Source organism: Akebia trifoliata, chromosome 11, assembly GCF_017979445.1.
Source record: "Akebia trifoliata isolate Shusen 1 chromosome 11, ASM1797944v1, whole genome shotgun sequence".
NCBI classification, from domain to species: Eukaryota; Viridiplantae; Streptophyta; class Magnoliopsida; order Ranunculales; family Lardizabalaceae; genus Akebia; species Akebia trifoliata.
In genome coordinates this window covers 3,432,648-3,448,261 of record NC_141385.1, presented here as the reverse complement: position 1 = coordinate 3,448,261, position 15,614 = coordinate 3,432,648, and positions in this window count along the sequence as shown.

Sequence of the window (15,614 nt, the reverse complement as noted above, 5' to 3'; positions counted from 1 at the left end):
ATTCTGATGTGAATCGTGCCTTCACTCATGCATGGGGCCTTCAAGCTAGTTTTATCCACAAGCCAAGAAGGTATTGCTCTTGGCTTAAGCCAGATAGAGGCACTTGGGCCATTAACTCAGATGCCTCCTTCTCCACTAGTAGAGGAGGGTTTGGTGCAATCATTAGGAACAGTGAAGGAGAAGTGTTGGCAGCTATTGCAGGTTGTGAAGCCCCGATTTCTGTCATTTCCCATGAGCTCCGAGGCATTCTCCATGGGATCAAGTTAGCCATCTCCAAGGGTTGCTCAAAGATTCAAATCCAATCCGATTCCTTGCAAGCTATCTAAGTGTTAAAGGGTAGGTGGAACCCCCCGTGGACTGTTCTTCACATAGTCCTTGATATAAGGAACTTGCTCCACAGTTTAAGCGAAGTCTCCTTTTTCCACGTCTTTAGAGAGGCCAACAAGGCTGCCGATATGCTAGCTTCCTATCAGAATAACTTTGGTTGTACTGAATTAGATTGTGGATTGCTTCCTAGTGACCTTGTTTCTGTTATTTATCAGGATGCCTGTGGTATCCCGTTCCCTCGTTTGTAGCTGGTCTGGGTCTGCCTTAACCCTGTTAACCTTTCAAAAAAAAAAGCACTTTCAGATCTCCCCAGACAGCGAGTTGCTTGACAAGTTCAAGTAAAAGAGAAATTCTAGCCTGCCGAACCAATCCGGAATGGTTCCACCCAAGTTGTTCTGTGATAGATCCAACAGTTGTAATTTGGTGAAGTCACTTAACCATTTTGGGATCAAACAGTGAGACCACAATTTGGAATTATAAAAGCTTTAAGTTTCTCAAACTTTACATTTGCATTTGTAGGCATTTCTTCACCTTGGAAATTCAAGTTTAAGAACCAGAATTGTAAGGTTCCTGCATTGTTGTAGAATCTCAAGGGCAGATGAAATGTTATGGAGGCTTGGATTCAATAGCGAGAGAGCAGAGAGAGAGCTTGGAGGTACTGAAAACTCCTGGGAGACTTCGCTGTCGAGGTTGTTCCCTGCGAAATTTAAAGTTTTCAACGTTCAACAGGACAGATTATCAAGAATGGGCCCGTGGAACTGATTTGAACCAAGATCAAGAGAGTCTAGACGAACCATGACTGAACAATTAAGATTGACAAAACCATTAAAAGAATTGTCACGAAGATTAAGCAATTGTATTGTCTGGGAGTTCAACAAGGATATGGGTAATTGGCCAACGAAATTGTTTGACTGTGCGGAAAAAAGCTCTAGTTTTCTAAGACTTGCAAAAATGTCAGATAGACTTCCTGAAAATTCATTGGAGGATCCAATTCGACGAGATTAGACAAATTTTGAATTTTGTAACTCAATTGCCCAGAAAGATTGTTTTGCTGAAGAGACCCCTGGAATCAAGCCAGTGAAGTCATTGTAACTCAAATCAAGAACCTCTAAGTACTTCCAATGGAACAGTTTCGAGTACTTCCAATGGAACAGTTTCGACGAAAGAGTGCTTCCAAGTAAATTGTGAGAGAGATTCAAGATTCTTAGTTGATCTAAACCAACCAATGAATCGGATAAAGTATCAATCAAGCTTCCACTCCCAAGTTCCAAACCAACAACCCTTTTGTCTAAAGCAGAAGTACCCACCAAACCCAAGGCCAAGAAGATGACCAACTACAGTAATCAGTGCTGCCCCACCCTTCAATGCCAGTTTGCAAACTATTGAGGAAATCCTTCAATGCTCTTAGGTCATTTGAATAGCAGGTTTGGTTTTGAGAATTCAAGAGATTGGCATGGAAACAAAGGACCATAAGAGTCAACAACACCCAATAGTCTCTACTGCCCATATTGTTAAGAAGAAGAACTAACGGGCAAGGAGACACTGCAAGAAAATTGTGCGTTAAGCACGAGGGTTTCAAACGATTTGAAGTGGTTTTTATTTAAAAACAGATATAAGCCGTCCCAATGACCAAAACCGTTTTAAAAGGTGATTTGGATTAGATAAATATATCGAGAGAACAGGTTTAGGTCACATTCGAACACGAACGAGAATGGGAATGAACCTTGAAGCTCGACTTCTCCCTTCTTCATCTATCATCTTTGATCACAAACCCTTAATCTTACTTCCGATCTTTCTTTCTCAAATCCTTGTTTTTCATCTTGATTTCTCCCCTCTTCATCTTGATTTTTCTCTTCTTCATCTCGATTTCGATTTCAAGTTGTTGAAAACAAAAGGAAGCAATGTGTTTAAATTCGCAACATCATTTTGGTTTCAATCGTTATGAATCTGGTTTATGTTAAGTTCTATACTAAATATAGGTGTTTTTCTGTTAAAGATTTTTTTTTTTTGAGCTGCTATATCTAAGTAGAGTCTGTTCAAAATTAGGGTTTTTAGACGCCATTAATGAGGGGAAAAGCAGTTTCTACTACTTTGGTGGAATTTTGTTTGAATTTCAAAGGAGGGATAGTGGTTTCTTTCTGATTCATTCATTCACGATCAATGCAGTTTTGTATGTTAAACATGAAACCAAATAAAAAAAATTGTGTGGATCCTTAGTTCTGAGTAGAGTAAATCGGATTGATGTCAAAATCGTCCATGTATGAGGTAAGATTTATGTTTATTTATTTATATATTTTGATTTTTAATTCTTAAATTCTTTTGTTAGGGGAGTGGGGGGCATCGGCCCTTCATCTGTTTTGGATCCATATTACGTATATTGCTAAGATTGAATTTTTTATTCAAAATCTATATATATATAATATTACTTGATAGTTTAATTTGTTTGTGCCATCATATATTAATTATGTCAAATCATTTAAACAATATACTAATAATTATTTGAAACCAAATTTTTGAAGAAACTAGATATTTCTTTGATAATGTTTATTAGCAAGTCATTATATAGCATGACATGGTGTTCAACACAGATTTTACAAAATGGGATCTTTATTACATCCCTCTAACAATCTTTAAATTAGTTCCACCTTCCCCATCTCACGACAAAAGAATTTGAAAATGATTAATTTCTTAGATAGGTGAATTTTCAGTATCTTGCCTTTAATTTAGTTTGTTTTTGTTTGATTCACATAGGTTTCATGTTAGTGAGACACTATACATACTTATGGCCCAATTCCTAGAGATTTTTGTGTGCATTGGGTGAGATACTTTATGGTTAATGGGGTAGATGGTGTAATTTGGGGGGAATTTTGCAGTTGAGGTTTCTGTTCTTAGGCTTTTTTGGTTGTTAAAAATAGATAATTTGATATGGGTATTGGTTATTTTTACTAATTATGGAAAATTATGTTCTAAGTATTTTGTTTTTATTGGTTATAGTGGATATTTTTAAGTGAATTTTTTGTTTTTGTGATAATCCTGAAAGATTTTTCCAAGTGAGTATTTTTTTTTTTTTTAAATAATTTTGAGGTCTCTAAAATTAAAATTCGATTCAAATTGGGTATTGCGTTATACTGAATTTGAATTGGGTCTAGATCTTTCATATAATTAGCTTGTCTTTGAATTTTACTGTCTTTTTAAGTATATATTTTTTTGTTTTCTTCTTTTTTGGTGGGTCTATGATGAAATCAAGTCGAAGAATTTATATTGTTACCCAGAGCGCATTCAGAAGGCATGATTATTAGTTTAAGGTAGATGATCAAAATTATTGGTATGACAACATTCACAGAATTTGTCAACTGTCGATTTTTGGTGTTTGTATAAATTATGGTTTTGACTTAGCTTATTGTTTACAAAATTGAATTGTAATGGAAATTCTAATTAGGGTTTCAAAGTAGTTAGACTTTACTCTTTGGGGAGCTTGATATTGTTTATGTTTCAGTACATCTACAGATATATGTAATTGTTGAAATAGAGTTCTTTAAATTAAGCCATCAAACATTGGAACTTTTGAAGTTCTGAGTTTGTAGTAGAAGTTTTCTTTGGTGACAACTCAACTACAAAAGGTTCGAAATTATTTGATCCAAGAATTTAGTGCATTTGATAAACTACTAATAATAACTCCCAAAAACAATGGTCACATGTATGTCATGATCCCAGTTAAAACTCGTGTTGGCACTTGACGTTCAGCTGAAAATATTTTATGGCAAAAGAATATTCGTCTATTAAGAATTACCACTCATCTTGGTGTGGCATTAATAAAATTTGGTATGGCAATAGAAGATATCTTATTGTAGAGAGTTGTTATTGTCGCATCAAATTTTACTAATGCCACACTAATTCCTATATAAATCACCAAAGAATTGCGCACAGTTGGTGTGGCAATAGTAGCTCTCCTATTTTATTAGTTCCTGTGTATGTAATATGAACATTAGAAAAGGAAGTGAAGTGAAAGTCATTTTGAATAAGTTAAATTCCATTCTTCATTTATTGGTCAAGATTCCTGGCCCTTTACTCTAGCAAAATTCCATTTTTATATATTTATTTATTTATATTTTTTTAATAAAAAAAACTGATTCATTGACTAACTTTGCGATCAAGAAAAGAAGATAGTTTGAAAAAAAAAAATTAAAGATACTTAAATTGACTCTTTTTTTATGGGTTGGGATCCCATAACTCATATAAAACATGAAATCCCAGCCCTTAAAATATGAAATCTTTAAGTTACATTATGCAGGTATTAATTAACCCTTTAACAAAAAATATATATTTTTGGAGAAATTATCAATAATAATAAATAAATAAATCTAAAAAAAATTATTTTAAAAAAATTAACACATTTTTCTAATTATCATAACGTAATAGAAGAAGGAAGGAAAAGATTAACAAATAGATATCAGTAAGTTTCACAGACCAATGTGAGCAATGTCCACACCAAACTCTCGACGGTAGACCCATTAATTGTTTATGTTATTATTAGTTAGGGAAGTCTAATTAGAATCTTTTTAATTAGTAATATTTAAATAAAAAAAATCCAGCACTTTAAGTGCTGATGTGGGTTCGTTTTGATAATTAGAAAAATGTGTTAATTTTTTTAAAATAATTTTTTTTTAGATTTATTATTATTATTATTATTGATAATTTCTCCAAAAATATATATATTTTGTTAAAGGGTTAATTAATACCTGCATAGTGTACCAAATAAACCATGTTATGCAGCTAGACAGTGAGAATTGAACCCTTCACCCAATTCTTATGGGTGGTATTATTTCCTTAGGATATGGATTAGAGCCCCAGTTAAATTTCTCATACATTTAGGGGAAGCTGATTAAGAGACTCATTAATTATGTATATCTTTTGTGGAGACTTGAATACTAAGTAATTAGAATTTCTTAGATTAAGAAGGTACCCCACCTTAGTACAACTGTGATCATAAAAGTTAGAGAAGCAACGGTGTTGACCATCGATGAAATGAAGGTCCAAGATGTGTATCTCAAGCTTGCAAAGTACGTGTTCATAGTTAAACCAACTTTTTAATATAAAAAAGGAAAGTTTAAGTATGTAGGAAGAAACTCTTAACTCCAAGGGATTGGCCTAGTGGCAAGTCGAGCCTTCCTCAGGAAGGGTAGGTCAAGTGTTCAAAACCCCACGAAACAATGAATTCATTAGAGTCACCCTCTAGGGTCCGGTTGACCCTCGACTCAATCAGTTGCACGTAGGACTTTCTGAGGGGACGGTGTATGTGACCATGGGATTAGTCTCACCCGAAGGGTGAGGATACCCACAATAAAGGGGAAAAATGTAGGTAGAAACTCTTAGTCATCTATTTTTATTGAATCATGATAATCTGACTACCCCTCGTGGCATACTCAATTGACTCCTCCTGTCGTGACATGTGCTAGAACCATAGAAGGGAAGTTGTGTATCCCGAGGAGTACAAGTAATTAGTTTACTTTTTGTTGGAGCTATTCTTACAATTTTTCTCAAATGTGTTATTTCTAATTAAAATATAGAACTAGTAAGTTTACAATCAACTTTCTTTTAGTTTATTCTTACATTTTCTCAAATGTGTTTATTTCTAATTTAAATAACACTAAAAAAATTAGAAAATCCACAATCAAAACTTCTTGAATTTCAGCTAATTAAACTCAGGTTTGGAAAATGGTTTTCTGTTAAAATAGAAAAGCTTTGGAAATCTCCTTTGAAAAAAACTTGTAACATTACAATCAAAACTCGGGTTTCGGAAAAAACAGGTTTCTAATAAAATGCATTGAAGAATTTAAACCACTTGTTCACCTAAATGTAGAACTAATAGAATAAAAATAATAACAATCTAGCAAAACAAAATTAATAGGTAAAAGGAGCTTTCATTAATAGAAAAATAGCGGGGAAAAAAAAAAAAAGCAAAACAAAATTTCGATAACTATTGCAATAATATTAGACTAATGACATCCGCATTCCAAGTGAAAGGTAGTTCATGAGTGAATATCTAATTAACAGTAACTAATTTTAAGTCCAACTCCAACATTATTTTATTTTTTTACCTTTTTTTTTTTGGTAGGAAAACCTCTATATTTGAGCACTCTTCCTTACGAAAATCTACATTTCTATTGTTGTGCAGAGGTGTAACAAGAGAAAACAAATAAAGATTAAATGAACACTCGAAGAACATAAGATTTACGTGGTTCTACAAATTGTCTATGCTCACGAAAGGGAAGGAGAAAATCCTCTATCAATGATAAAGATTACACTCTTTGTCCTCTATAATGAACACAATAAGAAATTATCCTTCGGGCTGAACCCACTTTGCTTCTAGACTGATTCTGTTTCGCCTCTTGAAGCCCAAGCCCAATAAAAATACTAAACATCTCACAACAGGAGAGTATCAATAAAATATAGTTGTTGTGATAACTTGACTCCCCCACATGGCACACTCAAAATACACTCATGGCGTGGCATGAGCTAGAACCATAGATATTTTGCATCGGGATACACATGTACACATTCCAAGACCTCTAACCCATGTTTTGAAAAATGTTTCGCCAAAATGTTTGTTGCTGAACATTTCCATATATATATATATATGTGTGTGGGGTTGTATATCCTGAGGCAAAAGAATCTATGATTCTAATAAATGCCACATCTGGAAAGTGTTTTTGCGTATGCGACGTGGGGGAGTCAGGAAATCATGACTCTAAGTGAGATGTTTAGTATTCTTATTGGACTTGGGCTTCATTTGAACACTTTTCTTTATGAAACTTTCCTTTCCAGAGGTCATGTCCCAAGTTTCAAAACTAAACCACTAATGAGTCATGACAATGTGACCTATTTATTGCAAAGAAAATACTTACTAAGCAAATCAAATAAATAATTCGTAGAACAAGTCAGCAAAATTGAATACTTACTAAGCAAATCAAATAAATAATTCGTAGAACAAGTCAGCAAAATTGAATACTTACTAAGCAAATCAAATAAATAATTCGTAGAACAAGTCAGCAAAATTGTCACCAACCCCTCCTCTCAAGAAAGGAAAAAAAAAAAAAGAATTTAGTTAAGATGTGTCCTTAAAATACACGTTAAAGTGCAATAAATACACATTGGGATTAAGCATCAAATTCAAAACCAATTCCTTGATCAAAGAAAGAAAGTTGATCAGCAATGAAAACATATGTGGGAATGTTATTTTATGCCTTGTATTAGGTTTGAAAAAGGCCAATGTTTCCATAATTATCCGTCCTTGGGCCAAAATATAATACCTTGGAGGGGTAGTAAAAAAGAGTTGGTTAATGGTTACCATTAAGTATGAGAGTTGTTATTGGCACTCCCAACTTTTACTTATTACACCCCAATTTCTTAAATTATTTACCACGCCCGAATTAAAGATTAAAACACTTTCTTCAAATATTACAAAGGTTTGGCTCAAATTAAAATCTCAGCAATACAAAACATTATAACACTAGTTCAAACAATTTCAAAAATAGTTTATAATTATGATTAGGTAACCCCCCGAGGGTTGGCTCAATGGCAATTTCGGATAGATAAACGGTTAATGCTCGTAGGTCATGAGTTTGATACTCAATATGAGCATTAATTCCTTAGGGATCACCTGCGATGACGCACCCTCACTTACTTGGTGTGTGTGATGTGCGGGTGTTGCACATGCCCCGGGACTTGTCCTTAGACAAGACATGGTCTATGAACTGGGCAAAAACCCAGATACTCTCCCTATCTGTTGTCTACAAAGATACTCGATTGTCTATATATATATAATCCTAAACAAAATAAATAAAAAATAAAAAAAATCTAGCCAACAACAACAACTAGAGAGCTTGATGCCCCGCATTTAGTGAAAAAAAGAAAAAGAAAAATTGGACTCTTATCTATGAGTGTACAATACTTATCCATGAATGTAGATTAGCCTAACATACATCTCTAGATCTAGAGATATGTGCTTTCAAATAATATAAGAAAACTCATCAAGTTTTTCAATTGTTCTACTTAAGATCAACTATCAATCTGTGTATGAAGATCACCAACATCCTATGATGTTAAAAATTATTTTTCAAAAAATGTGGCATAAACTATGTCGAAGAAACATCCGTACATTATAATTATGTCGAAAAGCAAATTATAGATTAATGGAAAAAAAAAAAAAACTACAATTGACGTAAGTTCTAAGATGAATTAGAGAGAGAGAGAGAGAGAGACGTACTTACATAGGTGAGTTGGAGAAGGAAAGATAAGACTCTATGGACACTAGCCCTTTTTCAGGTTTGTTAGACCTCACACAGAAATCTACGAGATCTCAGGAGAAAAACTAGTCAAGATTCCATTTATCGTTCTCTTTCCAGAGATAGGAACGGTGTATATTCAGCATACAATAAAGAGCATATTTTGTCAAAATCGAACAAATGTCAGTTTAACTGATCCAACATTTATTACTCAACAAATCTTTCATTTATTGAAAATTAACTCAAATCTAAATAATAGTTCTGACCTCACATTTTGGAATCTAAAAACATGATCAGATGCCACGGGCTTCTAGAGAATAAAATTCTAAAAACTTTGAAATAATTATTAAAAAAATATTATTTTTCACTATTGATTTATAATTTTAAGTTTTGAGAGTTTGGAAACCGTCCATTTCAACACCTTGGATTAAGTTAAAAAAAATAATTATGAATATGGGTTTTTCCATAAAATCTAGGAGGATGTTGTGATCTATTGTCAATGTGATAATGTATGTGAGTCCAATAACTAAGTTAGTAAGGAAAGTATTTTTTATGTTTTTACATTTTTTTTTTAATAATAACAAGCCAAAGCAACTCGTTAGATGTAGTGAGTATTTTCTTGATTTCCGTGTTATTTACTTTAACATTTGACATTAAACATTCAATTGGACTCAATTTTTGTTGTTGGGATATTTATAACAAAGAGGATATCAAGCTTAAAGAGTCTATTAGAGTTTCTCTAATACGATGTATTTTAAACACAAACTAAAATGTGCCACATAGACACCTATCCTATTTAGTAGGAATGGGCCACCAGATTGAATCCTAAGTCAAGAAAAACAATCCGGAACTTTCACTTATCCTAATTGTGTAATGATTTTCTAACTCAACTCTAATAGACTAATTCAAAAACACACAGACATGGCATGTGCAAGAACAGTATAATTTTTCCCTTGAGATACACAACTGCACATCCCCATAAACATGTGCAGTTGTGTATCCCAAGGGGAAAAATCAACGGTTCTTGCACGTGCCACATCAATGAGTTTTAGAGTCAGTCTATCTGGTTGAGTTAGAAAATCAACACTCATCCTAATTTCCCAAAAAAACAAATCCAACATTATTATTGGGGACAGACTAGTTGCACTCCACCAAGTAGTTGATTGCATGCCAACCTTGAAAAATTACCTTTTTTTTCTTCTTTTTTCATAACCTCTATTTTAATCTACCAAGAGCATCTCCAACGCAACACCCTCCACCCATACCCATAAATGAGTCTTTAGGTATTGTAGGTAGCATTTATAGGTATCCATGTGATATGCACTTCAACTGTGCTACCCTTAAATTATTTAATAATTTTGTAATTCAATTCAGATTTTTTTTTTAAATTAATTTTTTTTCAACAAAATTGCCTAAATTGTTTGCCTTTAAAAAGAATGGGTAACCAAGTGGGAGTACCTTTTTTTGGTATCGAAAATGTCTAGACCAAAAAAATGGTGAGGGATGGATCTTGCATTGGAGTTGGATTTTTTTGACTCCATTATCCATATCGACAGTTGGGAGCTGATGGGTAAAGGAAAAAGTAATGCGTTGGAGTTGCTCTAATTGCACTTCATTATCAGTAACATTAAGATTTTACTTCATCTTCTCTACTTCTACAAATTGTAAACATGCTTGTCATACAACCAAATATTTTTTATAAATATTATTGAACCAACAATAATTTATTTCAACATGATTGAAGAAGAGAAACTAGTTGGCCCCTTATTATTATTAGGGTCTTGTTAATGTGTACCCTAAACGGTAACAAAATTGAAAATCATTAGTATTATTATGGTGTTTTTGGATAGATTAAACTACATTAAATACACCTTGGGAACAAGCAACTAAGGGTTCTTTTGGACAAAAACTTTTTTAGGGCACATGTTAAAAAAATCATTATTATTATTCTTCTCTCTTCACTATGTTTCAATTGAGAGAAGTGGAGAGAAGAGAAACTCAATTTCTTTCTACCATGTTTGGATTGATATGAGAGAAATTGGGTTAGCTTTAAAATTTTAAAATGCCATAAAAGAGATATAGGGGTAGAGTTGAAATTATAAAATATTTCTAAAGGAGTTCTCTCCCAATCTCTCAACTTTTGAAGATAAAGAAAATTGACATTTCTTTCTTCTCTCCTTTCCAAGTTTTTCTCTTCTCTTCCCAACTTGACAATCCAAAGAAGAGAAACTCATTTATTTTCTCTTCTCTTCACGTCTCTCAATTGAAACACAACATAAGTCTTACCTTACAAGATAGGTGAAAGAGAGGGGTAGAAGGAAGAGAGACCTCTTCCCGTTGCAAAATTTGAGTATAAGAGAGACATATATGAGAGAATTTTTGTTAATTTCGATCATTATTTTAATATTTTTTTGTGAACAATCATAAGTTTTAAAATTAAAAAACTCGCAAGTCGACTTAATATCTATAAGTTTAATATATATTTTTAATTTTTTTAAATAAAATATTTATTTTTTCCAACAAAATATACTATATCACCAAATATTTGGTCAAGTTTTTACACGATTTTCAAGTTGACACTATGATTTTTTGTATTAACAAGTTAGTTCCATCGTGTAAAGGAATTGAATCACCTCAAAATCCATTTGAGTCATCAACTCAGTTTAATTTTGAGTCAACTTGAAATTCTTAAACTATACGAAATCAGATTGGTTCAAATCGGGTTTGATTTATGGACGAAATACAGATCAACTTTGTATATTTTAACAAAATGCATAATATAATTTACATAATTTCTCCCATTTTATCCCACCCCAAATCCTCAATCCAAAAAGGCCGTTCTGAAACGGATCGGATTTCAGATTTGATCCGGTTCGACCCATAGACAATCCTTGTGAAAGGTTTGGCACCAATCTAAGACTTTGTTGACAAAAAGTAATCAATCCACCGAACGTTCCAGCATCATACGGCCTCCTTTTGCTTTTTTGTTTCTGGTGATCATGATCAAAGTTAGGTACCATGATTTGAAACGTCCACGTGTTCTAAGTAGTTAAATGACACGTGTAAGTAACATATTATCATTGTATTCATGACTCATGATAGAATTTTGGCTAATGATGAAGAGAGAAATATCTGAATGACACGTCATTGGATCATCATCACGTTTCACGGTTTGTTAGCAAACCAACCACGACGCATAAAAGACTTTTCTAACCAAAAGTTTCATATATATTTTTAATTTATTTCATGCCCCCTATCTTTTTATTAAAATTTAAAATATATCCTTAAATTTAAAATTTTAAAATGAACTAATTTTTTTTTTCTTTTAAATTTCAAAAATAAAAGATCTTATTATCGTACCTTAAGAATACATGTTAAAGTGCAATAAATACTCTTTGAAAATTGGAATTTGTATTGAAAATGACCTTGAAATTTTTATTTAAATCGTGCTGGATTGACTTCATTGAAAAAGCATTTATGATTCCCATCCACTTTTACGTCAAGAAGTGATTCAAGTCTGACGTCACTTTAACATTATTCATTATTTTTTATCTAAATGCCCTCAAATTCTAATTTCCAAAATGTATTTATTGCAATTTAACGTGAGTCCGCTTACAAATCTCCATTAGGACTCTTCATCAAAATAAGGCTGAGATGGTAAATGTTTATTGGTTGTTGAACACTTCTGTGTCCAGCGATTTTATGTTGGACACTATAACCATCCAAAAACAAATTAGTACACGTAAGATATAGCACACATAAGCTGCGTCAAAATTATAACTATGAAAGTGGGCGCCGCATGAATTCGTTTTGTTTGGTCACGTCAAGCCTTTAAAATCTTCGTAAGCCTAAATAATTTAGTCAGTTAAGGTTTCTATCACCATCTCATCTAAATTACCCAAAAACCCTTGGAGCCTATAAATGGTTTTTTTTTTTTTTTTAATTTTTAATTTTTAATTTTTAATTGTTAATTTTTTATAAATTCTATGTTAAATAATTTTGTGCCCACTTGCATGACACGATCGTATAATTAATATTGAACCATACTTTTCATCCCACAAAACATCTTCAATGTGGTCATTATCAATTGAATGAATCTTGTCCCTCCGTCGAGTTATATCCAAAATTATAATGACATGATTGATTGAGATTTATATTAAGAGAGTTGAATATATGCTCTGATTGTGAAAATGATAAGAGCCTCTTTTTTTTCCAAGTTTTGAGTCGCCAATGTAATTTCCTTAATCACATAAATGGAGAAAAGATAGAGAGAGATACAAGGAAAAAAAAGAAAGAAATTAAACAAAATCTCATATAAAAACTTCATGATTGTGAATGGGCAATATGTACTCGAGATACGATGAAAATAAAAATCATTAATTTGATTTTTAACAATTTGAGTAAGGTCAAGGTGGTTCATTTCAACTTAGTTGATGATGGATAGTAACCAATCATCCCTTATTAGAAATTTCATGAATTTAAAATAAAATTCATTTTCTTCTTTCTTTTAATTAATATATTAAATTGTTGAACTTTTCAATAATGGTGGGCTTCGAATTATTTTTATTCTTTCTTCAAAAGATACTTTAATAAATTTGATTTAAAAAAATGTGATCTCATCAATTTTCCTTTAAAAGAAGAGAGATTTACTCAACAGATCCAACAGTTGCATTTTTACTACAAAAACTCCCTTTATAAAGTTTGTTACCCACCAAACCTCACTTTATTAAGTTTGTTACCAAGCAATCCTTTGAGTGGGGATCCACAACATAAAATGCAAATTTATGAAGTTAATTTGTTACTCAACATACCTTAGAGTGAATTCTAATAGCATCAATTTGTAACATTAAAAAATATGATCTGATGTCATAAGGTTATAAAAGAAAAAATTATAAGAATCAATTTTTTTTTTAAAATAGATAATTTTCATCAATGAATTTTAATTTTAAATTTGGGAGTTTGATAGCCATTCATTTTCAACACCTACGATCAAGCTCAAAAAAATTATTTTTTAATACAAATATTTTTGAATCTGAGTTTTTCCAATAAACCTAGAATTTTGTGTTGTTGGATTTCTAATTTGATAATCCATATAGGCCCAACTACCCCTAGTACTATTTGAAATCATACTAAGTTTGTCATGGTAGTCTAATTGTAAAATAAGGTTTGCTCAAATAACAAACTTGATAAAAGTAAGGGAGTTTTTTATAATAAAATTGCAACAGATAGGCTTGTCCGATAAATCTCTCTTCAAAGAAAGGAAAGAAGGAAGAGAAAGACTTTCTTAATCAACATTAATTTTTAGAGTCGTATTAGAATAACATTCAAATGTACATCGATTTTGACATTCTGATGTGGTGATGCACACATAACTATGTATACTTTGCACTCGTATCTCGATGAAAAACATCTATTATTATGTGTCCACCATCATATCAGAATGTGCATTTTAATGTTACTTTAGCGTTATCTTAATTTTTATGGACATTTTTTCTTTGATCGATTATTTTTATGGACATTAACTAATATCAGAAGAAGTGCGGAGGGTATATTAGGCATTCCACTGAACCTCAATAGTTCTTTTGATACTAGGGATCATTTGGTAATTTCAAATTACAATTACTTTAGAACGACTAGAGTAGACTCCGCAATTAAGGAAAGCTATGGTCGGATAAAGCGATAAAGACAGTTAGCAAACCTTTCAAACATTTTTATTATTTATTTTATTTTTCACTAAAAAAAGACAATACTTTACAAAAGAGGTTCTTAACTTTAAAAGTCCCTTTTCTTGACCTATAAATAAAGCCAAACCTACTTACATCAAAACAAACGGCTCTGTTTCGGTTGCAGCCCAATGGGCTTCAACCTAAACAACATTTACATTTGAATGATTGGCCATGTGCCCAATGTTGCTGACCAAATGTTGTCTTAATTAGCCCATAAATATATGGGTTGAGATCATATAAAAACAAAACAACACATCCATCTATGTGTCTAAATCATATAAATGATTTTTAATTTATCTATGATGAAAAGGTCCTAATTAGTTTTTTTTTTTTTTTTTTTGGACTAATTTAATTGTATGTTTTTGGGCAAATCAATGTACTTTTAGACTCACTAATTTAGTTCAAAAAATATAGTTAGAGGTTTAATATTCTCTTTCCATTAATATTTGACTTTAAAGATGAGTCTATATTTATTATATCTAATAATTGAAGCAACTCATGATTAATGATTATCAATTTTTTTTTCTGCCTCACAAGATGACATTAGAGTACCTGTCTAGACTGGTCGAGCCATACCCACCATCTTCTGATCCATGTACCACGTAATGTTTTGATGTTTGACTCAATGTACATACATCTCTAGTCAATATACATACATCTCTACTGCATCTCAATCTATTAATACGATGCTTCTTGATATCGAACTGATTGTTGTAAAATAAAGATTATTATGTTAAGAATAATGATTTTTTGAAACCCTCCTCTAACACACGCCCCATACACCCCCTCACATGGCATGTGCTAGAACCATAGATTCTTTTCTTTGGGATACACAACTACACATATTAATGGGGGTGTACAGTTGTGTATCCCAAAGGGAAAAACTATAGTTCTAGCCCATGCCATCTTAGGGGAGTCAGAAAATCATGACTCTTATGTTAATAGATTGAAATCCCATGCCTAATGGCAAGTCAAGTCTCAATAAGATCCTCAGGAAGGGTAGGTCAAGTATTCGAAACCCTACAAAGCAATGAATTTCTTGGGGCCACTCTATATGATCCAGTTGACCCTCGACTCAACCAGTTGTACGTAGGACTATCCGAGGGGGCGGTGTGTGTGTGTGACCATGAGATTAATCTCTCTTGAAGGGTGGGGATACCCACTATAAGAAAAAAACTGTCACTGGATTAAACGTAATGTTGAAGAAAATATATGAATATAAAACTCCAATAAGTAACCAACTATAAGAAAAATGATTGAGATGGTTTGAGGATGT